A 27,458-nucleotide genomic window follows, 5' to 3' on the forward strand; every position below is an offset into this window, starting at 1 on the left:
TCCAACAATACTCCTTGGCCTCCGAGGGCTCACACAGGAGCTTATTCTTAAGCTGTTCAATGTAAGCAGCACTAGTGAAAGAGGAGAACTCTGGCGGGGAGGAGGCCAAGTTCCTCTGCCTCTCCCACCTGCCATCTCGGCACCAGCCAAACGCTTAAATAGTTAACAATGCAACAGAGAACCCGAAAGCATGCGTGGCCCTGGGGAAAAATCGTGCGCGGTGTGTGACAGTTTAATAAAGCAGAGAAGAGACAGGAAAAATAACACATCTAAGTTTGACAGGATGCTCCTTGCAGACTGCTTTTCAGGTCAGAACTTAGATTTCAAATCTGACAAAAGGGCTTTAATCATTCATATATGTATATATGTATGTATATATGTATATATACACATGTATATATAATCTTTTAATATATAATATGTAAATATATATTTAAAGTATATGGTAAAAACACTCCTAAATATACATGTTTCTGGGCTCCAAAGTAACAAGGAAAGTCACAGTTTTCTAGGAATGAAATCGGCACACAGTAAACAGATCATTGTTTTAAATAAAAGGGAAAATGTTTTTTTGGAAAATGATCTGTTTACATCTGCTTACTCAGATGTTTCGATGACAAAAAGTAAAATTTCCTGAATACAGAACATATGATTTGTAGAATAACTTTTTGCTGGCACGGTAGGTCTTTCTAGGCGTTTGCCTCTGAGAGCATTTAAGAACATGCCCTTTTCTCTATGAATGTCCTGATTTAGCTGCCTGCTGAGCCTGCACTGAAACCCCCATGAAACAAAGGGATTCTCCTCCACTTTCAGCTCATTCACTTCCGGCTACTCCTGATTTTTCATAAGTCAATTCTTCAAACTGACTCTTTTATTTCTAATGATTTGAGTGGGAAAGAATTGGGAAAGCCCCAAACACTGGGAATTGTCTTAGTTTTCAGTGAAAGCCTCCTCTCGATTGAAGATTGCAAGGTTTGTTTTTGAAAAGCTTTTCAAAAAAGGTGTGTCCGTGTGTGTTTTTCTAAACACTGTAATTCCAGATAGAAAGGAGCCCACCCAATATGGGAGATTACAGACAACTAACTTGTATTTCACCGAGCAAACAATGAGATTATACCTCCGAAGCAAAGACCCTAAACGGGATATTCATGTTCATCTCAAAACAATGAAGTCAGGGGGCGCCTGGGTGGCGCAGTCGGTTAGGCATCCGACTTCAGCCAGGTCACGATCTCGAGGTCTGTGAGTTCGAGCCCCGCGTCAGGCTCTGGGCTGGTGGCTCAGAGCCTGGAGCCTGTTTCCGATTCTGTGTTTCCCTCTCTCTCTGCCCCTCCCCCGTTCATGCTCTGTCTCTCTCTCTCCCAAAAATATAAATAAATGTTGAAAAAAAAAATTAAAAAAAAACAAAAACAATGAAGTCAGTTTAAAGATGACATAGGGGGGCGATGTCTGAATACATTTGTGGGCCTGACACCTGCCCCTCTACCTTCTTGCACCATTTCTGGGGGACCACATTCATACCCCAAGGCGTCAACTACTCCATGGAGGCAAAGGTCTCCCAAATCTGTCTACAATCCCGAGCTTTCTTTCCAAGTCCAGATGAATCCATCTACCACCTCTCAGCCTGGCTATCTCACAGCCCTGAGGGTCACCTGCCCTAAAGCAGGGGCTCCTCCTCTAGTATTACAGATTTTAGCTACTGGCACCACCACATAATAATAGCTAACATTTACTGGATGCTCAGAAGGTCATGACCGTTTTAGTCATGCTCACAACCATATGAGTATGCAGTATTAGCCCCATTTTACTTATGGGGAAACTGAGGCTTAAAAGTTGCACTAATTTGCTCATGCTCACATGACCAGCAGGCAGTGGAGCTGAGACCTGCATCCAGAGTGTGTGGTGTGAGTCCACATTATCAACAGGTCAGTCTCTTTACTGTGTTACTTCCTGGTCTCTCTGAAGTCAGAAACTCTGGAGTCATACTAGATTTTTCTCACTGACTAAGCTATACAGATTCTGCAAGCTTACTGTCTCTCAAATCTGTTTCCTTCTCTTAATTTCCATAGTTACCACTGTTTGGGCGATGTTTTGCCTTCATTACAGCCTCCAAATCAGCACGGCAGGACAACTCTGGAATTTCGCTTTGTTTGTCCTCCCAACAGCTTTTCTTTCTAGCTCATTTAAAACAGGTGGCAGGCTCTGTAATTCCTTGTATTTTAGCCCAGATGACGGCACAGGCAGTTTGTCTTTGTTAACCTCTAAACCCAATGAGGAGATTCTGCCTGACTCCTGAGACTAGAGAAGCAGAGGGCACATACAAGGGTGAGAAAAAGACCCTCTCTCTCCCTCCACCCCCCACCCCGGGGCCTGTAAAAGAGAAGGAGATCTGTCAGCACCAGCCAGGCATCCCTTGCACAGCTCTGTTCCCCAGGGCGGTGAGCAGAGCCCTCAAGAGTGTGGGATGTGCTCTGGGAGACCAGACCCGTGGCACGGTTTCCAGCCTCTACTCAGTCCTGAGGCAGATACACAAAAGGTCAGAGGCCAGTCCCTTACCTACCAGGTGCCATGGTAATCTCTGGGTTCTAGAACACACCCCATGGGGGAAGGAGAGACACCTAAAAATGACTGAGATGAAATTTCCCTGTAGGTTAGCAGATTGGGGGCTGGAGTCTGAATTAGTTACAGGGAATAAAAAAAAAAAAAGGAAGATTTCCTGCATACTTGAAGTTGTGCAGGGAGATTCAGACTCGCAGGGTGCCTGCATAAGGCGCCAAGAACCTTAGACTCATACATATCTGCGCTATCGACTGGCCTCAATTGCTAAAACTGGAGCCAGAATGTTTTTTTAAAAAAGGCCACCCCCTGTTGCAGACAGGAGTGTGGTCTCTGCAAAGGCAATGGTGACCTGGGGGCAGTCCTGTGCTTTAGAATCCTGGGGCAGATAGAGAAAGAAGGAAGGAAGGAAACTGTGCAGATGTTGAGAGTTTACTCACAAGATTAACTCCTCTGATTCCTATGCAAATACCTAGAAAGGGAGAGGCAGAGAAAGTTGTCTTTAAGGCCTTTATCTTAAACTGTGAATTGCTTAAAAACCAAAGGAAGTAACAATGTCAACCAGGAAGAGGAAAGAGACAGCCCAGTGCTGTTGGTCTCGAAGCACAGGACATCCCTGCTTCCCAAGCCTGGCCATGCCTCCCACCCAGGTCAGCAAGTGGGACAGGAGAAGGATGGCTGATTTCCATAGGATGGAAATGAGACTGTGTGGCAAACTGACGAGTTTTCGGGAGAGGAGATTCCCCCCCGGGGGAAAGGCTATAAGTTCTTAATGTAACAAATTTGCTGATTCAAACATGTTGGGGTACTGTGACACCAAGTGAAACGTCTAAGAGGGGTTCAGACTCTGAAACTAGTCACACATTCTCAAAGCACATTCCATCCATTTCAGTTCTGTGGCTGAATATCTGAGACCTTCAGAAGAGGTTTCCGAAAGCCCTGATGAAAACTGGAGAGGATTCTAGATAAGCCAAGATATACCATCCATCCTGCAGAGATCAGAGTTTTTAGAACAAAGAGCCCTGGCTGGAAGAACTTCATATGAACAAGAGTCAGCAACCAGGGAGCCCCATATTCCTGCCACCCAGATGCCCACTAAGTCTGCCGAGAACGTGGGGTGCAGATGGTGGGAAGACGGAACTGGGAGAGGGGGAGTTGCCTAGGGAGCAAGTGCTCTGTCATAGATGCAGAGTGTGCCAAGACAGTGCCCCCTCCTGGCTTTGGTTATAAGGAAGGGGAAAATTTCATATTAAATTGTACCTAAGAAGGAAACTCACAGGAAACATGGAAGCTAGGTATGTTGAGCCAGCAGGCAGAGGGTTGGAAAAGCAAAGCAACCACAGCATGGGGCCACTCTGGCCTCTGCTGACAATTGTTTCCCTTCTCACACCAGATAGGTGAGGCCCAGAAGGGAAGAGAGTAACAAGCAGTTCATGAACATTCACATGGCCTATCCCCAACCCCTATCACCCAGTGTGGGCAACCACATGCAGAAGACTGCTTTCCAAACTGTGGTGCCTAAAAACCTGGTAGGAGGAAGGTGGGGAGATATGCTGGAGAATGGAGGACTAGCCCATTTTATGGGCCCAAACTCAACTTTCATGTGGCTCCCTTAAACTCGCTACCAGTCTGGTGAGTAAAGAGCTTGAGCAGCTAGGTCAGTGCAAAGGGACATTTCTGCGTGCTAGAGATCTAGGTCCGTTCGGGCTCCTGTCTCTGTTTTTGGAGTGGCCCCCTTCATTCTAATCACAATGCTGCTGCTAGAGTGATTCTTCTAGCACGCAAATACACGACATGACTTGGCTATTTGGAATTCTTCAAAGGTCCCATTAGTTTCCGTCAGTTAAAACCAAGAGTCCTGACTAATCAGAATCACTGAAAGTTTTTAATCAGGAAAGCAGTATGCTCGGGCTTATGTTCTCCAAAGAGACCTCAGACAGATGTACAGATTATGCTGCTGGATTTAACCATCATATACACTAAAATTAATATAATAGTAATTCCCTTGGGGGAAAAGAAACCCAAAACCCAAAAAAATGTGCACAGAAAGAATAAACGCAATAACTGCACACTGAAGTTGCTCTATAAATCCGTTCACAGGGACTTCTAAGTCTTCCGTGAATCAGAACTAACAACACCGTCACAGCACTCTGAGTTGAACATACAGGGCAAATGAGAACCATTTTAGGGAAACAACGTAAAATGATGATCATCTTAATGTGGTTCTAATTTACATGTTGATTGTGTGTGTGTGTGTGTGTGTGTGTGTGTGTGTCTGTTTTATGAATCACTTTTAATTCCTGTGTTCAAACAAAAAGGAAAAAATTACCTTGGTAAATGCCACATAATGGACTAATTAAATTATTCCCCCAATAAAGTATACTTTGTTAAAGTATAAACATGCACAACTCCTAGAGCTATTTTAAACATACTAATAAACTGTGCTTTATTTACTATTTTTATATTTAATACTATCCTATATTATGACCACCCCCCAACTCCCTTCATCTCTGAACTGCCTTAATTTTAACCTTTTGTTTGTCCAAGAAGTCAGAAATTTTAATAATTCTTAGATAACTTTTCTTACCTAAAAGTGGTACAATAATGTATTTTAACCACTCCTCCCTTATTCTACTGTGTCAGCAGCATACTCTACTTAACACGAGGATGTGTTCCTACAGTTAGTTTAAAAAAAAAAAAAGAGTCGATTAAATGATGGTATTCATCTAGATACAACATAGAAAAATGGTGTGGTATAACGCAAAGACCAGGTGATGACTGGCTCTGCTACCTGCCAGGTATGGAATCTCACGCAAGTTCCCTAACTTCCCTATTTGGCGACATCTATGTACTTTCCAGAGCTGTTACAAGATCACACATTATGTATGTACCTACAGAAGCACAGACACTCATACAGAGTCTAAAGTGTATGTGCAAAAGAGATGGGTGGCCTGTTGTAAGTTTCAAGAAGGACTTTGCACACTGGGTAAATTCACAATTAGGAAACATTAGTAACTTGTTTCAGAATGCAATATATGTGACAGAATAAAAATTATTGATTCACTTCCATAACCTTTCCTTCATTTGGACCATCATGACATGATTTCATTTCCTAACATGTGCTTGTAAAATAAATTTCTATTATTTCCTGCACGCTACAAAGTTTTGTGTAGATTTTGTGTACTTTTGAAAGATTCCTGAATTCTTAAGCAGTGTGATATTATTGCTGTGCTTTAAATGGTAATATCATGTTTAACTAGAGAAAACCATTATAATTGGCATGAATTGGTTGTACAGGTACTATAAAGTCACTTAAGTATATACAGAAGTGATTCTGGCATTTTTGGATTTTGCTAAATTGTTCTTTTTGAATGTGTTGGTGGGGAAGTGGACTGGTTTCAGTAAGAATCATTTGGAGAACAGGAATTTAAACACACACACACACACACACACACACACACACACACACACACATATCTAACATTCTCTTCACTCTGGCCTTCCACCTCAGGCAGCTGTGGATAACCTTCTAGAAGTTAGCCCCAAGAGCAAAATAAATTGGGAAGTGACTTATCTAGTGAGGGGTTTAGGGAAAAAAAAAGTGTAAGATGTAATGTAAGAAAACTTACAAAGAACACTGGAATAAAAAAAATATGGCATATTACAGTCAAGGACATTTTGCAAAAAAAAAAAAAAAAAAAAAAAAACCACACAAAAAAAGTGTGGACAGAGGCCAAGAATTATGGTTAAACAACACTGTTAGCACCGAAGCTACAAAACAGTGGGTGGGTAGCATTAGGGGGGGAAGGCAATGGGCTCACACGGAAAACTAATACATGTTACAGGGAAAAACCATCAAAATGTTGGATATGAAATTTAAGGCTGCAATTAGAGGTTGCTATTTTGAAATAGGTGGTTAGAACAAATTATAATCTCCATATGTATGATGGGTAATGATAAGAAATAAAAACGCCTGATAAATACTGAGGATCCTGCCAACCATAAGTTCTCTCAAATACACACTGGATTTAGAAGCACACTTATTTCATAACTTAGGGAATCCGGACAGAATAGATGCAAATGGAGAATCACCTCATATTATGGTTTTAAGAGCATGATTTAGAAACTATATTGTAATAAAGGCAACAGATTAAGTATGATTCTACATGAAGGCTAACACACCAAATTCTCCCCCCCATATGTATTTGTCCGTTTTTAAGGTAATTTTAAAACATCTTTTGAAAACGTGAGAGAGGGAGATCACAAATTTCTAGCGAGCAAGTCATGATAAATAAAAAGCAATTGTATAATATCCCTTATTTCTAAATTAATATGAGTATCAATGATAGTTCTTGGCATATTCTCCTGATTTTTTTCTAAACAGTGAAAAATAGGTTTTCATATCCCTCAACCTTATTTTTCCCTCAAAGCCTCAAGTTCCTCAAGTGCAAATTCTCTGAGAGCAAGCATTTTCGGGAACATAACCCCCTCTACTGTGGAAAAAGCAGAAGGCTTTGGTGTGTGCTCTACCATAGGAAAGAACGAGAATACAGACTCACGACTGACCATGGGAGAGCAGACTGGGCAGAAGTCCGAGGGCTTAGCAGAGACATACTTACCTTTTTAAGTCTGAGGTACAGAGAAGTTTTAGATGTGACATGAAACAGAGGCCACATCAGACGTGAGAGCAAGCCTAGAACGGGGGTGGGGGGAGAGAAGAGAAATCAAAAGGTTAGGAAAAAAAAAAAAAGCATGGAGAAAAACCACACTGGTACTAAGTAAGTAGACATTTATATACAGAATATTAGTCCAGGTATGCCAAGATCAAACATGTCTCTTCGTCAACACGCCACAGTGCCATATTCCAGCCTTCCAGAGACACGTGTGCCTTTAAGTTTTACAGGAGTCTTACTTTTAGAGAGGCAGTGCAGTGATGTGGTTAGGAGCATGGGCTCTGGTGTCAGAATGCCTAGATTCAGATCCTTGTGCCACCGGAGCCACTTAGAAACCTCACGCAATTTGTTTAGTCTCTCCCTGCCTCGTCCTCCTCGCCTGTAAAATGGAGACTATAACCGTACCTACGGCACAAGAGCCTTTTGAGGATTAGATGAATTAATTTGAGTAGTGCTTAACAGTACTGCCTGGTAAGCAAGGAGCAAGCATGTATTTGCAACTGTATTCCAGAGACCTCAGTTCAAGTGAAAATACCTCACAGCCTCAGGCAGAAATTAGACAATAATCAGAACCTTTTAAAAAGTATCACACGTGAACCCTATCCTTTGGGAAAAGGAAACCAGCCCCTGAGCAGGACTGAAGGTGAAGTAGGGAGGAGAGGAGAATATTCTAAGGAGCAAGGAAAGATCATTAAAAGGCCCAAAACAAGCACAGGCAAACAAAAACCAAAAACACCAAAAACCAAACCAAACCAAACCAAAACAAACAAAAAAACCCCCAAAACAAAACAAACAAAACTCCTTTCCTTGATTCCATTTTTACCCCCTGAAGACAAGGCTGCTGTGAGAAGAGAGGCCTGAATGGCAGAATTTGTTGACAGTAAGCATACCCAATGAAGGTAATTTCAAATCTGTATTTCAGAACAGTCTTTCCTGTAATTCAATCTAATGAAGAAGGAGGATGTTTCCCTTTCAATGACTAGATAAGCCTGTATTAGGGCTGCTTTATTTGGTCAGTCTCGATGGACGGGAAGCCATCTAAGAGGGAAGTATCTGGTGTCTTTCTACAAGGAAGTTTGCTTATGGAGATAAACACACACGCGCAAATACAAACACCTAATATGTGTTGATCCCCAAACCTATTTTGGAGGTTTGACTCACATTATTTGAAATTATTCTTCTCAGACATTATAGCATTCTTCAGGCCTGAGAAAAGGCGCTTTTATGGAGGATCATGTAGTTGGAGTTACCTGATTCTATAGACCTAGCTAGAACACAATTCTTACTGAAATTATTTCCTTGGCCTGTAAGTAGTTCTATCAATGTGGACAAAGATATGCCTCACTGCTAAAATGAAAAAGTGTGGTTTGATTTCCTATGTTTCCTTCCACCCTCTACCCCTCCCTACTTTGGTATGATGTCACATGAAATTACTTCCAGAAACAGAGGGTAGAGCAGCCAAGTTATAAAACCTAAGTGCTATGCTTACTGCTTTCTTATCTACAAGTTAATACTTATGGGGGCGAGAGTCTATCGATGATCAAGGCCATGGTAATTTTCCTATTTGGTAAGAAATCTGAAATCTCAGCAGAATCACAAACTGCTGAGTCCACCACATTCGTATGACCCATACAAATACCCATTCCTCTACAAGATTCCTACCGCAACTCGCACATTTGCAAACCTGTTTAAACTTCACCCTTACCTTTAATCAAAAACAGACAACCAAATAGATTTCTTTAAAAAATAATCTTGGTGGTAAAAACAAAAATATCATGGAGAGTAACATATTAGCCAGTTACCACACTTCTGTGATGACTTACCACCCCCCATCCCCATTTACTAAATTTTTCCATTACGATTTTAAGATGTTGTTTCCCAAAGAATGTTGACAACTATTTCCCACTTAAAGCTGTGGTTTAAAAAGAAATAGGTTTTAACTTGCGAAGAGCTCAGAATTGGGCTTGTTCTAGGGTCCCTGTGAAATCATAGCAGTTAGCCCTTTAGACTCAAAATTTCCCTTACACTTTTCACTGACAAATGAAGGTGTTGGCTTCCTTTGATAAGGGGTTCATAACATACAGCAGTGGTAAATCTGGTTAAATAAACTGTCAAAGGATGGTTTGTTTTATATTATTTAACATTACATCATAGAATTAAATCATGTAAAATGGAAGCTTTATCCATCTCCATCACTAAATGTGGTCAAGTGGAAGTCTACAAAACTCGAAATTAAAAGCTTTTTCATTATACTGAAAATACGTAAACCCTGTGTTGAGATTTAATTTTAGGAAAGAATATTAGACAACAGAGCTTAGACTTAAAAAGGACAATGCCATCCACTTTTTTAATGCTTCCTGTTCAGAGGCTGATGGACTGCTCAACAAACTTGCCAAATCAAAAGTGTTTAATGAAATTCTCCATAGAGCACAGATTTTAAAAAGCCATAGCACCAATCAGGTAACAATAGATCAATCAAGTTTTCCTAAAACGTAGTATTTGCAGTTGAAGCCTGGATAAGTAATTACATTCAAACTAACGTACAGGGAGCTATCAATCCCCATTCATGCAGCTCGCATTCACTGAGCCAAGAGCTTTGCTGGGCTTGGAGATATAAAAATGAATCCGACACAGCTGCTTTACTTCCAGCTAAAAGAATACACCTAAACAAAGAGCTACAGGGCAATGTGTTAAGTGCGAGAATAGAGGTGTGCACAAAGGGCTCAGGGCCAAAGGAAGACGCCATAAATTCTTCCTGGGAAATCAAGCAAGCGAGGGGAGATGTAAAAGAAGGTATGGTGATGTTTCCTTGTGATAAACTCAAGATTTTTTCCTTGCTGTGTTCTCAAAAGTTAGGTAGTAATTTTAGGATTTATGAAATACGTTAATTGCAAGTGCTAATAGTGGTCTATTAGTTTCATTTATGCTTCGCATAGACTTTCAGTTACAATATTCAAATAGAAGTTTTTAAAAATAAATGTATTTCCACACAACGCACACTATCCAGAGCAGCAGGAATGGGCAGCATGAGTGAAATTTAGATACAAAGTTCAAAGATGTTCTGGAACATAAATGAATGACATTCTTTATACTCAGTAATATTACATTAATGCTGATTTCAAGTGTCAGTTTTTTTCTTCTTCTTCTGAATGCAAAAATAAAAGAATTACTCGATTATATCATGGGTAATATTTGTCTTTCTCTACTTCTGTGTTTAAAATAGAAGGAGGGTGTTGAATCAACTTCTACTTAACATCATTTATTATGCATACCATATTCCTACTTATAACACAGTTGTGACAGAACCTCCATTGTTCATTACACACTAGCCCCAAACTCGAGTAATTCTAATGTAAGCATGAGAAACCACCGTCTCCTTTGGGGTGAATTTCCAAATTCCTCTGTGTTAAATTGAGGTCTAATTTTCCCTGCGCCTGGTTTTCACAAGAAGGTCCATCCCACCCCATGTGCTCCTTTTCAGCTGTCAATAAACAGAGGCAGTGAATTCCCCCACAGCTTCACAAAGCTAGTTAGGCAGAGCCATTCATTCCTTCAGGAAAACAGGGCATTGATTTCAGCGAGTTCCCAGGGAGCAGCTGCAACAAAGAGATCAAAGGCCCACCTCTCTTTCCCTCCACTGCTTCCATCAGGCCAGGCCCAGACAAACAGCGACAGGTTTCCTTGAGACAAGGAGAGGGCCCGGCAGACCACCTCATGGTTCAATTCAAATTCATCCGTTTCCTACATTCCAGTGACAGTCCAGAATGCTAACCATGACAAACCAGCACAATCGCCCGGCATAATATACTGCTCGCTAGTTCATCCAAGGTCAGAGGGAGAAAACAAGCACCGAGGGAAGTCCTCCACTTCTAGGGCCTGCTGAGCCTCAATGGCCCCCTGACATTCCATAAATAAACTTCGCCTGCTCACTCTCCCTTTCTTTTTCCATCCTGCAACCCCACAAGCAATGGTCTCACTTAATCTGCAATTTCTTTCGTGTCACCGTACCCAAACTATTGGGACATTTTATTCTCAACCTAATAGTTCTAATGATGATAGGAACATGGCTTTGTGGGCAGCCCTTCTCGGTTCACACCTAGTAAACTACCACCATAGGGTGAATTTACAGCTGTAATTACTAGGGCTTCCTTCAAGGCCTCATTTCTAGTGAAGGCCACACAACCTAAAGAGTCAGTTTGCGTAAATTCTGTTTGCGAAACAAAAAACGTGAACAGAGACAGAAGGGTTAGCTTTTGATGTGAACGGAGTAATCACCCAAACCGCTAATCCAAACCCCTATGTGACAGTCTGTGTGTGAATGAGCCCTGTGCAGCTCTGTGGGAGTGAGAGGACTGGGGGTGGGGGGTGGTGGGGGTAAGAGGGGCTAGAGGAAGATGGGTTCTCCTGATTGGTTACCTCTGTTGAACAGATTTGATTAAAAGGTTTCTAAAGTCCCCACTGAATTCTGAGCCGCTTCTTTGACACAACCTTCACGAAAGCCTGTAACAAAATGCATTTGTTTTGTTGCGCCCCCTTCCATTTCTGTCACTAATCCCGAGGAAACATGGGAGTGGATGGGTTAAATTTGAAAATTCCTAAACCAAAAAGAAAATAAACAATATTGGAATGAAAGGTATGGAGAACTCATTCCTTGACACAGAACACAACCTTCCCACGTGCCCATCTTATGAGCTTCAGTGTGACCGGGGGGGGGGGGGGGGGGGGGGGATCCGTTCACTGATTATTCATTTGACTGCCAAAGATGCCATTTTGTACATGGTACTGAACAGCCCTCCAAGAGAAGACTTTCACTTTCTCTCAAGCTGGGACAGAAATGAGCTTAGAAAATACAGAAGTCTAAATGGCGCAGGAAAGGTAGCTTCCTAGTAGGCACAGTGTGACAGCTATATTAGGAACCTCAAAGCTGACTCTGGCACTGATCTACTTTGGGCCTCTCTGTCTTTCTACTCTTCCAAAATGGAGACAGAAATATCCGTCAAGAATTCCATTACGAGGTATTGTGAAATAACCATTCCTCAAAAACAAAGTATCTCATCGAAGAACGCTAGTCTTTTGAGTAGAACTTCCTTATGTAATCACTCTAAATTCAATAGAGCTGCTCTAGAAACTCACTAAGTTCCTATAAATCAAATTATTTTTTAAAAGCACTCAGAAAATTTACTACTTAAATGAAAGTCTATAGCAAATGACAAAATACACCCGTCAATTCATTTGTATACCCTTTCAAAAGCATTGAAAGCACCTACAAACATCAATTTGCTCTTCATCACAACCACCTGAGATAGGTGGTTTTATTAGTTTCTATTTTTCAGTGAGGAAAACAGGCTTAAGAAAGGTAATAAATTGACTTGCCAAAGTCACAGAGCTGGTAAGGAGAAGAGTCACTGTGAAGTATCCAGTTTCTCAATCCCACGCAGTTTCCACTGCATGTAGCTACCATATATGCATACAACTGCTCACTGAACTTCTCTCACAATAACTATATTATATAATCACAATCTACTCCTAAGCCCAAAGCACTGGCCCACTCATTCAAGGACGCAGTGCTTGAGTATGGATTATGGTGTCAGATCCATATTTAAATTTTAGTGTCACCTTTTAGTAACTGTGTAAATTAAGCACTTAGTATTTGCACACTCAGTTTCCTCATCTGTAAGACATAAATAATATCTTCTGATAGGGTTTGTGAAGGATCAAATAATGAGTATAAAGCCCCTAAAGCAGTGTTAGCATATAATAAATGCTTAATAACGGTACCTATTATCAATGGTGCTGAAAATCAAACCAATGTAAAACTTGTCAAAAGAGAAAAACACGTCTCCTTTTTCTTTTTAAAAAAATTTTTTTTTTCAAAGTTTATTTATTTTTTTTGGGACAGAGAGAGACAGAGCATGAACGGGGGAGGGGCAGAGAGAGAGGGAAACACAGAATCGGAAACAGGCTCCAGGCTCTGAGCCATCAGCCCAGAGCCCGACGCGGGGCTCGAACTCACGGACCGCGAGATCGTGACCTGGCTGAAGTCGGACACTCAACCGACTGTGCCACCCAGGCGCCCCAATGTCTCCTTTTTCAATAAAAAGACATAAAATTTAACTTACAGCTTCTGGATTACATAGCTCTCTTTAGCACTAAAAATTTACCACTCGCATCTAATATTTTAAGGTGGCCAACTAATAAACCCAGATCAAACTGTCATAAAAGATAAGCTACTACACAAAATAGAAGCACTAATTGAATTGTGTTTTAAAAAGCTGATTGAAGAAAATCCCTGGCTGTTATAAAGCAGCAATGTGGTTTTTTTGTACAATCAGCTTTACTTCTTGCCATTTAACTATTTTAAGCAAGAATGTATTGGTGCTAGGCAGAAATGCAGACAGTTGCCACATGAAGAGAAAAATACATAATAGGAATATTTGTTACACAGAGCTAGTGCTTTACAGTTTTCAAAGAATACGTATATTATTTCATTTGACCCTCACACTGCTCTGCTCACTAGAAGAAAACAGATGGACTTTTTAAGCACAGGCAAAGACTGCCAGTGATAAACGGTAAACTTTTTTTTTTTTTTTAAACTCTTGGTCTCATTTTTCATAACACCTTATCGATAGTTGGTAGTATGTAGATGTTACAGTACAGAGTGTACAGAATACTGTGGAAAGACAGAGGCCACTAAGTCTGGTAGAGCCAGAAAAGGCTGTGGAGAGAAGTGACATTTATCCAACATTTTACCTAGTACAAAATCACATCTAGAATGTTAGTGATTATCCCTGAGCTTGATAAAATTTTCTCTGAACTCTGAATATGCCTTTCAGTACCTTAGTTCTCATGCACTGCTTTTGTTTATTTGCAAACTTAAATGCATTTCCCTTTAAAAAAAATTTTTTTTTAATATATTAAAAGAGGCAGGGAGTTGAGGCCACTGCTGTTTGACTAAACACCACTTAAGGCTCTAATTCTACAGTTCTGTGATTTTTAAAATTACTGGTCATTCTTATATTACCTACTATATAATACATCAGTTTAAATGTGCATGTTAATGTATAGCCTATTAACATTGAGAAATATATATGCTTTTTTACTTCACTAACATTTATCTCAGAAATTAATAGTTGGGAAGAGCTTTTAAGAATATCTAAGGGAGGGACACCTGGATCAGTTGATATACATGTGACTTTGAGCCCCACCCAGGGATTACTTACAAAAAAAAAAAAAATTAGAGTATATCTAAGGGAACATGCCTCATTAAAGAAACTCAGCTCCCAGCAGGGGAAGTCTAATGGTTATTGCTTCCCTATGAAGGGCCAAGAGTTGCCTTTTTATAACCACCAGTATTGTCTCCTCCAACATGAAACAAACATGTTTAATAAAAGACATCCACAAATTTGAAGACAATTGTGACAATCCCTTACCTTCAGCCATTACTTTGAGACTGTTCTTTTCTAACATGGGCACATAGTGCTATACATTTCCCTCTAAGCACTGCTATAGTTGCATCCTAGTTATTTGGAAATATGTTTTCATTCCAATTCAGTTGAAAATACTTTCCAATTTCCTTTTTCATTTTTTGTCACATGGGTTATTTGGCAAAAGTCACCAGCCCAACCATTTGGGCCGGGTGCATTTTCTTTTCTGGAAAGTTGTGGGTTTTTTTGTTTTTCGGTTTTTCCCATTTCATCTGTTATCAAATTTGTAGGCAGAGACTGATTGTAGTATTCCCTTATTCGCCCTATAATATCATGAGATCAGTAGTCATGAACCCTCTTTCATTACTGACACTGGTAATCTAGGTCTTCTTTTTTTCTTTGGCCAATCTGGTTATAGTTTTATTTTTTTGATCTTGTTGAGAGGACCATTTTTTGTTTTTATTTTCTCTCGTTTTCCTATTTTTCAACTCTATTGACTTCCCTAATTTTTATTTATTTTCTTCTACTTGCTTTCAGTTTAATTTGCTCTTCTTTCTCTAGTTTCATAAAGTGGAAATTTAGGTTATTGATTTTAGATATTATTTCTAATACATGCATTTAATACTATAAATTTCCCTCTAAGCACTGTTTTAGCTTCCTCCCCTACCCCCAATTTTTATAAGCTGTATTTTCTTTTAGTTTAAAATATTTTTAAGGTTTCATGAGGCTTCTCTGACCTATGGATTATTTAGAAGTGTGCTATTTATTGGAGAAGTATTCTATTGGAGAATTTTCCAGCTATTGTTCTGTTATTAACTTGCAGTTTAATTCTGTTGTAGTCTGAGAACATACTTTGTATAATTTCTATTCTTTTAAACTTAAAGTATCTCGTATGGCCTAGAATGTGCTCCTGGGTTGTTTGGAAGTGTGTTGTTACATTTGAAAATATTTTTCCAGATACCTTTCTGTACTAATTCCTTTATGGGCAGGAGATATTCTTTGTATGATTAGAATTTTAAAAAAAATTAATTTAGTCATTTTCTTACCTAGAATATGGTCCATCTTAATAAATGTTCTGGGTATACTTAAACGTGGTGGGTAGAGTACTCTATAAATGTCAATTAGGTCAAGTTGGTTGACAGTACTGTTCAAGTCTTCTCTATCCTTACTGATTTTCTATCTAGTTGATCTATCATCTATTGAGAAGGGTATTGAAATCGGACTGTAATTGTGGATTTATCTATTTCTCTTTATGTATAGTAAAACTTTATTATTAGGTGTAAAAACACTTACGATTATGTCCTCAGTTTAGCACTTTATCATTATGAAAATCATCTTTATACCTGGCAGTATTTTTTGCTCTCATTTCTACTTAGAGGTTTTAAGTCAAGGCTTAAAAAAAGGTTAGTATTATTGTTTTGTATCCTTTACATTATAACCTAATTGTGTCTTTAGCTATATGAAGTACATTGTTTTGCAGACAGCATATAGTTAATTCATTTTCTTTAAAAAAAAAAAATCTAAGCTGACATTCACTGCCTTTTAACTAGAGTGTTTAAACCATTTATACTTAATATGATTATTGATATAGGTAGGCTGAAATGTTCATCTTGCTGTTTGTTTTGTATTTGTTCTATCTGTTCTCCATTTCCCCTTTCCTTTGCTTTTCTGTCTTCTTTTGGACTATTTTTTTCTGATTTAATTTTATCTCCTTTAGCTTATAACTCTTTTGAGGTTTTAGTGGTTGATTTAGGGTTTACAGTCATATCCTTAACACAATGTACCTTCAAGGGATATTATACCTCTTCACATAGAGTATAAAAGGTTTGTATTACATTTCAATTTTTCCAATTCTGACCTTTGTGCAATTGTTGTCAATACATTTTACATGTTATAAACCTCCACTACGTTGTTACTATTTTTGGTTAAAACAATCTTTTTAAAAAAATATTTAAGTTGAAAAAAATTTATATATTTACTCATTTCTGATGTTCTTTGTTTCGATATAGTATTAGTTTCCTTCTTCCTTATGGTTTCCTGTAACATTTCTTATAGTGTGGGTATAGTAGCAGTGAATTCTTTCAGCTTTTACAGGACTAAAACAGTCTTTTACTACCTTTCTTTCATTACTTAAATTATGTTGTTCCACTGTCTTCTGGCTTGCATTGCTTTTGGTGAAAAGTCTACTGTCATTCTTTGTTCCTCTAAATGTATAGTGTCCTGTTCTCTCCTTTGCAATCTTTATTATTGGTTTTAAAGTATTTGATTGTGGTGTACTCTGATGTAATTTTCTTCCTTTTTTTTGGTAACTGCTGGTATTCACCAAACCTCTAAGATTTGTGGGCTTACCGTTTCCATAAAATTTAGCAAACTTTCAGTCATTATTTCTTTAAATATTTTTTCTATTACCTTCCTCCTTTGGAGACTCCACTTATACATATATTTGACTGACTGAAGTTGTCCCAAAGCTCACTGATGTGGTGTTTACAGTGTGTTTTATTTTGTATAATATCTAATGCTTTTTATCTTCAAGTTCACAGAGTCTTTCTTCAGTGTCTGGTCTGCTATTACTCCTATCCAGTGTATGTTCCATTTCAGATGTTTATGTTGCCTCTAGAAGTTCACCTTGTATCTTTTTTTTTTTTTTTTTTTTATAGATTTTGTATCTCTCCTTAAACCAGTGCTGTCCTCTACAATCTTGAGCATATGTATAAAATAACTTTTAATATCTTTGTTTAGTAAAGCTGTTTACTAAATCTTTAAAAATCTGTTTAATATCTTTATTAAAATCTATCATCTATGAGTCTATTTGTATTGACTTATTTTTCTCTTCACCAATGAATTTTCCTGTTTCTTGACATATCTAGTAAATTTTGATTGAATACTAGATACTGCACACTTTACCTTTTTAGGTGCCAGATATTTTGTATTTCTTTAAATATTCTTGAGCTTTGTTCTGGGATGAAGTTAAACTACTAAAAACAATTTGACCTTTAAGAATGGAGAGTCTGCAAATTGTGGCCCACAGGCCAAATCTGGCCCACAGCCTATTTCTGTAAATGAAGTTTTACTAGAATTTGGCCATCCTCATTCACTTAGGTATTGTCTATGGCTGCTTTAACGTTACAATGGCAGAGCTTAGTAGCTGCAACAGAGATCATATGGCCTGTAAAGCCTAAAATATTTTGTATCTTTTCCTTTATCAAAAAAGTTTATGATTCCTCTTCAATGGTTTACTTTCAGGATTTTTTTTTAAAGAAAGGACCAAAGCAACCTTTACTCTAGAGCTAATTTTCCCTTACTACTGAGGCAATACCCTTCTGAGTACTCCACTTTATGCCACTTATACTACAAAGGGTTTTGTACTCTGCTGGGACACATTCTTCCTTACGCTGTGATCTACATTTGCCTTCCTAGTGGTTCTTTTCTCAGCCTTGGGTATTTCTCTTACATGCATGCACTAATCAGCACTCAGCTAAAGACTCCAGTGTTCCGTGTTCTCTTTGTGCAACTCTCTTTTCTGGCACTCTGTCCTACAAATTCTAGTGGCACCTGCCTCCCTGAATTCCCAACTCTATTACTTCAATTCATGGTGACCACTGAGCTGTGTTTGGTTTCCCCTTCTTACACTGTGGCCGTGGGCACATCATTTGTTTTCCTTCTCTCAGTGTTCATGATAGTATACGGCTAGTTGCCCAATGTGTGAAAACCTATTTTAAATTTTTATGGGCTTTTATTGGTTCCATTTTGTTTTTTGGTTGTTTAAGGCTGGAAAATGAATCAAGTTTCTGTTACTACCTCATGGCTGGAAGTCATGAAAGTCCCCTCAGTTTGAAGTTCCAATTGCTTACATTTGTATTAGTGTTTTATATTTACAAATAAGTACTGAAAACTCTGCATTACCTCATTTCATCCTCTCCACATCACTAAGATATAGATATTACCAAAAAGCTCAGAAACTACAAAAAGTGACTTGTCTGGGGTCACATTACAGAGCAGCCCATGTCTCTTAGTCATTTTCTCTTCCATAGAAATAGAGAAGTTCTCAAAATTTGGGATATAAATAATAAGAGGCTGCCTTCTCTATAAAGTACATTGTAAAATACTTACTAGTATCTCAAATTATAATACTGAAAAATATAGAATTAAAGGATTGTTACTGAATGTCGCTAATGACCAGGTCTATCACCTCAATTAATCCTCATAGCTATTATTATTTCGGTTTTATAAAAGACAACTTGTGACTAAGAAAGGTTAACTTGCTCACAATCATGTACTTACTGACATTACAGCTAGAATTCAAGCCAGGCTACACTCATTCTAAAATTTGTGCTCTCCATGCTGTCTGCTCTCTAATTTATAGCTCTTTAAAAAAAGGGAGCTTTTGGAACTAAATTATGATAGAACACTCCAAGTCCTCAGTAACAAACTGGTTATAAATTAGGAGCCATTTATTAAAAGTATCAAGATCTATTCATTTTTACCAAAGAGCTTTTAATCAAACAACCATTGAAAAAGAAAATGAAGTATGTTCTTAGAAGAAATTTCAAACCTAGTTTTTCTCCCTGTAATACTTAGAAACATATAGATGATTGAGATTTTGGATGCTTTTTAATCATGTTTCATCTAACTGAAGTTCTCAAATCAAGCATTTAAAATTCCCTTACTGAGTTATCTGGGAAAGCCTACAACTGAACAAAACTCAGTTGAGCTTGAGCTCCTGCAACAGAATTTTCTTACCTCTAAATACTGAAAATATATTCAGCTTTCTTAAGATATTACTACTTATTTTCTGGTAACAAAGCTATATATACTTACTGTAGGAAATTCTGAAAATACACATTTTTTTATTTGCATTATTCTCAGTATGTCAGTTTCTTGCTAGCTTTTTTTTTTTATTTATTTTTGAGACACAGAGAGACAGAGCATGAACGGGGGAGGGGCAATGAACCTATTATCTTAAGCTTCCAATTATTGCCACTAAATGTATACTTATCATCTCTGACTACTTTATGCAATTGCATTAATTCTAAAAGTTTTAGGGGCGCCTGGGTGGCGAGGTCAGTTAAGCATCCGACTTCAGCCAGGTCACGATCTCGCGGTCCGTGAGTTCGAGCCCCGCGTCAGGCTCTGGGCTGATGGCTCAGAGCCTGGAGCCTGTTTCCGATTCTGTGTCTCCCTCTCTCTCTGCCCCTCCCCCATTCATGCTCTGTCTCTCTCTGTCCCAAAAATAAATAAACATTGAAAAAAAATTAAAAAAAAAAAGTTTCATAACTCATTTTCAGAACTGTATAGGTCTATCATCATATTGCCTACAGATTTTAGCGTTATCTCCTCCTCTAATAACTATACTTGTTACTTGTCTGTCTCACTGACTGGCTAGAACTTCTACTACCCATGTTAGCAGACATCATGTCACTACTCTTGTTTTTGATGGAAATGTTTGTGACCTTTGCTATTAATAAATGTGTTAAGATTCAAAACAAATATTTTATATCCAAAATAAGAAAGTACTATTCCTAAGGGATGACCAGAAATGGGTGTTTAATGTTGTCAAATGTCCCACAAAACTCTAAGTTCACATTTAAAAAAATTATTAATATGGTGTAGTTTTTCCAGAAGATTCCCAAATACTGAATCATTTTTGTACTCAGGGCAAGTCCAATTGGTTAGAGTAGACAGTTCATTTTAAAATCTTATTTGTAGACTTTACATTTATTCTCCTAACTGACAATATTTTAAAAGTTTTGTGTTGGCCATTACATTTTAATGACAGTTATATAAATCAATATATCTATTTTACCTTTCTGAGCTGTGGAAGTTATGTAGCATGGAAGTAACTATTACATGAACATTAGGAAGAATCAATCTGACAGGCAAACCAAGTCAAAATAACCTTTAGCATCTTAATCACTCAAAGTTTTAAAGCTTATTTATATAGAACTTTATATCATGTTCACTTAAATTTTTCTTATTTTCCTCTCTATTTCTCTGATATATATACACACATTTTGATAACCTAGTATATGGGCAATTTTTGTATGTCTTCCAAAGGTATTATAGTGTATGGCTGTACTTATCTTTCGTCTAATGGTTTGTTAACAGTTAAGGGGATCCATGACAAGATATGAATTATTTATTTATTGCCACTTCCAGCAGAAAAAATCAAAATCCCATGGAAAAATTCCAGTTGGCCTGGCTTGGATCACATGCCAATCCTAGGACTAGAAAAACAGAAGGACAAGATACAAAAACTGCCTCAATGCGAGTCACTTACCCATCTTTGTGAGTCAGGAGGCAACAACAGAAGGGCATATTAGACAAAGTCAGTAACTACTACATAATCCCTTTCCCCTGTTCCACTTGTGGAGTTCATCTTTGAATGAAGGGAAGACAAATAAAATATATATTAGATGGTGATTAAAAACTAAAGTACTTAAGAGATAAAAGACCATTAAGAGAGTAAAGGGAGGGAGAAATAACGGCAATTCAAAATAGGCTGGGGCACCTAAGTAGCTTAGTTGGTTAAGCGTCCAACTCTTGATTTCGGCTCAGGTCATGATCTCATGGTTTGTGAAATCGAGCCCCATGTCAGGCTCTGTGCTGACTGTAAGGAGCCTGTTGGGATTCTCTCCTTCTCTCTCCCTGCCCCCACCCCAAATAAATAAATAAACTTAAAAAATGTTTAACAAAACAAAAACAAAACAGGCTGGTCAGGGAAGGCCTAGGTGAGGAGATGACAACTTAGCAAATACCTGAAGGAGGTAAAGAAGCAAGTCTTATGGCTTCTTGTGGCAACAATAACTGCAAAACCCTAACTTGGAAGAAGAATATTGGTATGGGTAAAGCAGTGAGTGAGGGGGAGCAGTAGAAGGTTAGGTCAGAGGTAATGGGGGCCCATATCATGTAGAAGATGATAAACCTCTATAAAGAGAGGCACTGAGGCATTGGAGCAAAAAAGTAACGTGACCAGACTTAGAGTTTTAAATAATTTATCTGGCTGCTCTTTGGAAAATGGATTATAGGAGAAAAAGTATGAAAGCAGAAAGACCATGGAGTGCCTGGCTGAGCAGGTTAAGCATCGGCTCTTGATTTTGGCTCGGGTCATGATCTCATAGTTGTGAGACTGAGCCCCGCATAGGGCTCCTCACTGAGTGTGGAGCCTGCTTGAGATTCTCTCTCCTTCTCTCCACTTGCCCTTCCCCCCTTGAGCTCTCTCTCTCAAAAAAAAAAAAAAAAAAAAAAAAAGGCAGGGAGAACAGTAAGGAGCCTATTTTAATAAAAAGATGATTAATGATGATGGTTTGGACCAGTATGAGAGTGGAAGAAATGGTGAGAAGCAGTCATCTTCTGGATATATCTAAGGTAGAGCTAACAGTATTTCCTGACAGCTAGATAAACAGAAGGTGAGATAAAGAAGAAATGACAATGGTGTCAAAGAGTGTGGTGTGAGAAAATAGAGTAACAGAGTTAATATTTATGAGTGATAGAGTTGCCATTTACAGAGATGAAAAAGACTAAGGAAGAAGAAAGTTTAGTTGAGAGTGGAGAGGAACCTAACTGTAGACATATTAGGTTTGGTATGCCTGTTAGACATTCAGCAATTGGGTATTTAAATTTGGAGTTCAGGAGAAAGGTTCACAATGGAGATATAAATTTGGTAGATATCAGCATATATGTGTAGTTAAAGCCATGAAACTGAACCAGCTTAGCTAGGAGTAAGTGTAGGCAGAGAAACAGTGTAGGAACTGTCCTGGGTCACCCAGTGTTTGGAAGTCAGGGCAATGAAGAGATATCTGCAAGGAAGACTGATACGAGTGGTCATGGTAACTGGAAGGCAGCTGGGAAAGTGTGGAGACTCAACGCTAGGGAGGTGCATGACTGACAGGGTCAACGATACTGGTAGGTCAGGTAAAACGAGGGCTGAGAACTGTGAGATTTGCAACATGGAGGTCACTGGTGACATTTAAGACAGTTTTGGTAGAATGATGAGAATCAGTCCAGACTGAGATGGGATCAGGACAGAATGGACAGAAAGACTGAAAAATTGTGTAGAAGAAAATGGAAATGAAATGGACTGGTAACTAGGGAGAATGGGAAGTAAATAATTTTTTTTAAGTAAAAGAGGCAGGAAATCCATAACTCAGGGGGGTGAAGGGACAACTGCTACAGCAATATCCTTGAGTAGGTGAAAGGAAATAGAATATAAAAACATAAGTAGAAGAGTAAGCTTTAGATTGGATTTGGGCACAAGTTCACCCAGAGAGGAAGAAGAGAATGCAGAATTGTATGGTGCAGGTAGTAGGGGTATATGTGACGATGGGCACTTATGGAAGTTCTCTTTTGAGTATTTGTATTTTATCAGTGATAAAGAAAACAGAGTCATCAGGTGAAAGGGAAAACAGAAGAAGAGGAACTGCAAGTTTATAGAGAAATAGGTTTTAAATGTCTTCCTAGGAATTAGTTGTCCAAATTGCCTGAAAACATTAGGGGACCACTGAGGTTAATAATCAAAATAGTTAAAATAAGACTAGTGAGTATGGCTGATCACTTTTCTCCAGCTATGACTAGCTGTGCAGCTAAAGGCATGGAAGAGACAAAGTCTTTGGGGTTTAGATAGCAAAGTATCTAAAAAGTAGAGCAAGAAGGAGGGATAAGAGAAGGGGATAAACAGGTAATTTCAATGACAGGGTAGAGGCTATTTACACTGAATAAGCAAATATCTAGATGGAATTAAAAATTTGGGAGCAGGGACTGGTGGAGAATGGGATTCTTGAACTCAAGATCATGGAGGGAAACAGTTATTGCTAATGACTAAGTTTGCAATATCACCATGGGAGGGGAGGACAGGACCAAAGTAGTCTGGGAGACAAGATCACTGAAAGAGAGAAAGTTAAGGAACTGAGAAATCAAGGTATTGGAAGGACCCCAAAGTGGCCATAAAATCACCAAGAATTAGGACACAAGAGTCTTGGAGAGGAGGACAGTGAGCCAGGAACTAAATCCTCAAGGAATGAGAAAGAGTAATGTGGGAATTAGGTGACTACAACAAGGAAAAATACATATTTTTACTTTCAAGATTTTTAGAAATTATGTTTTATAACTATATTTATAATTATTTATGGTTAATTGTATGTCAACTGTTTTAAGATACTTCAACAGTCTTTTTATGTTCTATTTCTTCTGTTCTAGCTCAAATGTCCTTATTCTCTTCCGCTATCATTGTGAAAAATGTACAATAGATCCTGTCATTGTTATCAATTTCCTAAATTTTAAAGCACTATTTCCTCAAAAACGTTTCATGGAGCCCCAATCCTACAGTATATATGGAGTTATATTGGGAAATATGTTTGAAAAACAACACAGACCATAGGCTCTTTTAGATAATCAGTTCTTGGAAGTAAGTCTAATTTTTACTAAGGTTTTTTTCCCCTGAATTTACATGACTATAGGTCCCTTTCCCATATAACATCCAAAGGAATGAGTATACTAAGGCATATACTTTGGGGAAAACTGTATTAAGAGGTGTGTGTCTTCCTAGTGGCCTGAAAATAGGTGAAACAAAACTTGTTAGAACAAGATTCAAACTAATTTAGACACCGTCTGAGAATGCAAATCCCCAGTATGTTACCTTGTAACAATATCATCCTCCACTGCTAACATTATGAAAAACGAAATCATCTTCACACAATGTTTCTCAAAGAGGTCTTTAAAATTAGTTTAACATATTTCAGTTCTTCATCAAAATGACAACATGCATAAATCAAAACTATTGATTGTACATTATGGTTCATAACCTTATTCTTCCATACTGGCAACACAGTCTCTTTTCTAAGAAACTGGCCAAGTAAAACCCATTTAATAATGTCAAATGTTTTCTGTGACACAGAGAATAATTTCTTTTCCAGGTTAAAAATGTTTATTCAAATTTTCCTATTTCAAATGTTTGCATTTCATGGAATTAAAAAAACCCAAAAACCTACCATTATAACAGGAGCTCTCAATTTTTGTTTCCAATACACAACAAAGAAAAAGTTATAGAACAGCAAGACAGCTACTTCAAACGATAAAATAGGAATAAAGTCATATTCTCAGATTCCCAGTCTAGAATCCTGCCCTCATTTAATCCAATTGCCAGATTTTCACAGGTAAATGAAGCAGAATTTATTTTTCCTCACTAGTCAAACCACCTACACTTGTGGCTTTCTCCCAGGGTGCTGTGCCCCTCTTATCATCCGACACAAAGATGTTCTGGGTGCAGGCTGTGATGTCTAATGGGAGAGATGTACATACAACCTCAACTCCACAGATGGCACTTTACTCCTTCTGATCATAACCCTGATAGGAAGTCACTCCAAAGACACAGAAGGCCCTAGCCCAAGATGTGTAATGCAAACTTCCTCAAAATAACTATCACCTAATGGTATCAGAAAAAGTGAAACAGCCCTTAAAATAATATAAGAACCAAATGATAAAGTTTTGCTCCAGGTTCTCTAGAAAAGTACTCTTATAATCAGAAAATACAGAATGTTGAGGGTGGAGAATAAATAAATTAAAATGTCAACTTACAAAGCCAATGATGACTTATCAACGAGGCAGAAACCTAAAAACAAAAAAATAAATAAATAAAAGTCATTTATTAGTTTTATGTAACAGTTGTACATGCATTTTTAATTTTACTGTGGTAACTACAGATTCCCACGTGAATTTTAAGAGAGGTTTGAGTCCCTTTACTGTTTCCCCCAATGATAACATTTCACAAAGCTAAAGTAGAATATCACAATCACTACATATTTGTATTAATACAATCCACTGATCTTTTGAGATTTCCCCAGATTCATTGTACTTATTTGTGTACGTATTTAGTTCTACAGAACTTTATTACCTTAGGCTCATGCATATATCACCATACAAGATACCGAACAGTTCCATCACCACAAGGATCCCTCACGTCCTTTTATAAGCACACCCCACCTCCTTTTTCACAACCCCCTTATGTCCCCAACCTCTTATATATCCTTTTGCTTCTCCCTTGGGAGAGAGAAAGAATGTTCGCAAGGGCACACATGCAAGCAGGGGAGGGGAAGAGAGAGGAGGAGAGAGAATCCCAAGCAGGCTTCACATCCAGTGCAGAGCTCAAAGGGGGGGCTCAACCTCATGGCCAATGAGATCATGACCTGAGCTGACATCAAGAGTCTGATGCCTAACCAACTAAGCCACCCAGGCACCCCAAACCTCTTACACATCTACTTTTTAACATTAAAAATAAACAACATCCATTTGTGAGTGATAAGTATTTTACTCATTGTGCATAAAAGACTACTACCCAGTTATATGTCAAATCATAAATAAAGAATTCTATTTTTCTACATGAAAGAGTAAGATTTAAAGCAACAAATTCTCTGGAGAGAAAATTTTGTTTGCTTGTTGTTACCATGACATAAACTATTCGCTTCAAAAATCAAAAGGTGAAAGGTAAGAGTGTTGTCTGAACTCAGATTCCGTATTTTCAACAATATATTTTAAAAGGCTTTAATCTTTTAGAGCAGTTCTAGGTTCACAGCAAAATTGAGGGGAAGATGTTTTTAGTTTCACACTCCACTTGTTCAACTGCTGCCATATAGGAAAGCAATGCACTTTCATATATTAGCCTTATAGCTGTAACCTTGCTATTACTCATTTATTAGTCCCAGGTTTTTTTATTTTATTTTATTTTATTTGGATTTTCTATATAGATGATTGTACCATGTGTGAAAAAATATAGTTTTTTTCTTCCCAATCTGTATACCTTTTATTCCTTGTCTCATTGCATTAGCTAGGAATTCCAGTATTATACTGAAAAGGAATGATAAGACCATCTTGCCTGTTTTCGATCTTAATGGGAAAGCTTTTACTTTCTCACCATTAAGTATGATGTTAGCTGCAGGCTTTTGCAGATATTCTTTATCAAGTCGAGGGAGTTCCCCACTATTCCTGATTTACTGGAAGTGTGTGTGTGTGTGTGTGTGTGTGTGTGTGTGTGTGTGTTGATCATAATGGGTATTGGATCTTGTCAAATGCTTTTTCTGCATCTACTGATAAATCATCTGCTTTTTCTTCTTTAGCTTGTTCATGTGATGGATTACATTAATTGATTTTCTCAAATGTTGAACCAATTTTGCATACTTGGGATAATCCCCTTTTAGTCATGGTATATGACTTTTTAAGGATTGTTGGTTTGGGGCACTTGGGTTTAATGTCCAACTCTTGATTTTGGCTCAGGTCATGATCCTAGGGTTGTGGGATCGAGCCCTGCTTTGAGCTCCACACTGGGCATGGAGTCTACTTCAGACTTCTCTCTTTCTCTCTCTCTCTCTCTCTCCTTCTGCCCCTTTGCCCTGCTCATGCCCTTTCTCTAAAATTAAAAAAAAAAGGATTGTTGGATTTGATTTGCTAAGGATTTCTGAATCTATGTTCACGAGAGATACTGATCTGTAGTTTTTGTGTAATGTCTTTGTCTGGTTTTGATATTAGAGTAATGCTGGCCTCACAGAATAAATTAGTAAATATTCCCTCTGCTTCTATCCTCTGAATGTGATTGTAGAGAACGGCATAATTTCTCCCTTAAATGTTTGGCAGAACTCACCAGTAAATCCATCTTGGCATGGTGCTGTTTTGAAATGCAATTATTTTATTTCTTTAATAGTATAGGCATGGGCATTGAGTTCAAAGTATTGCTTTATTATTAAATGTCCAAAGGATGTGAAGTGATACCTCTTTTTTGTGATATTAAGAATTTGTATCCTCCTCCTTTTCTCAGCCTCACTAA

General features: G+C 38.2%; 1 protein-coding gene across 10 annotated transcripts in view; it reads right to left on the reverse strand.

The window, feature by feature from the left end:
- PLAGL1 (PLAG1 like zinc finger 1) overlaps window positions 1-27,458 on the reverse strand; it is a 74,121-nt gene that overhangs the window by 22,952 nt on the left and 23,711 nt on the right. For 6 of the 10 annotated variants that reach the window (XM_043592518.1, XM_043592524.1, XM_043592523.1 and 3 more), the window contains exons 2-3: window positions 25,220-25,253; window positions 7,173-7,246 (exon numbers count right to left, since the gene is read on the reverse strand). The gene's annotated coding sequence lies outside the window, so the exon portion shown is untranslated. Of the gene's footprint in view, window positions 1-2,993; window positions 3,026-5,140; window positions 5,229-7,172; window positions 7,247-25,219; window positions 25,254-27,458 lie in introns of all 10 variants that reach the window. The other 4 variants (XM_043592522.1, XM_043592519.1, XM_043592515.1 and 1 more) reach the window with 3 other exon arrangements.

This window comes from Prionailurus bengalensis, chromosome B2 (assembly GCF_016509475.1).
Source record: "Prionailurus bengalensis isolate Pbe53 chromosome B2, Fcat_Pben_1.1_paternal_pri, whole genome shotgun sequence".
Taxonomy (NCBI): Eukaryota; Metazoa; Chordata; class Mammalia; order Carnivora; family Felidae; genus Prionailurus; species Prionailurus bengalensis.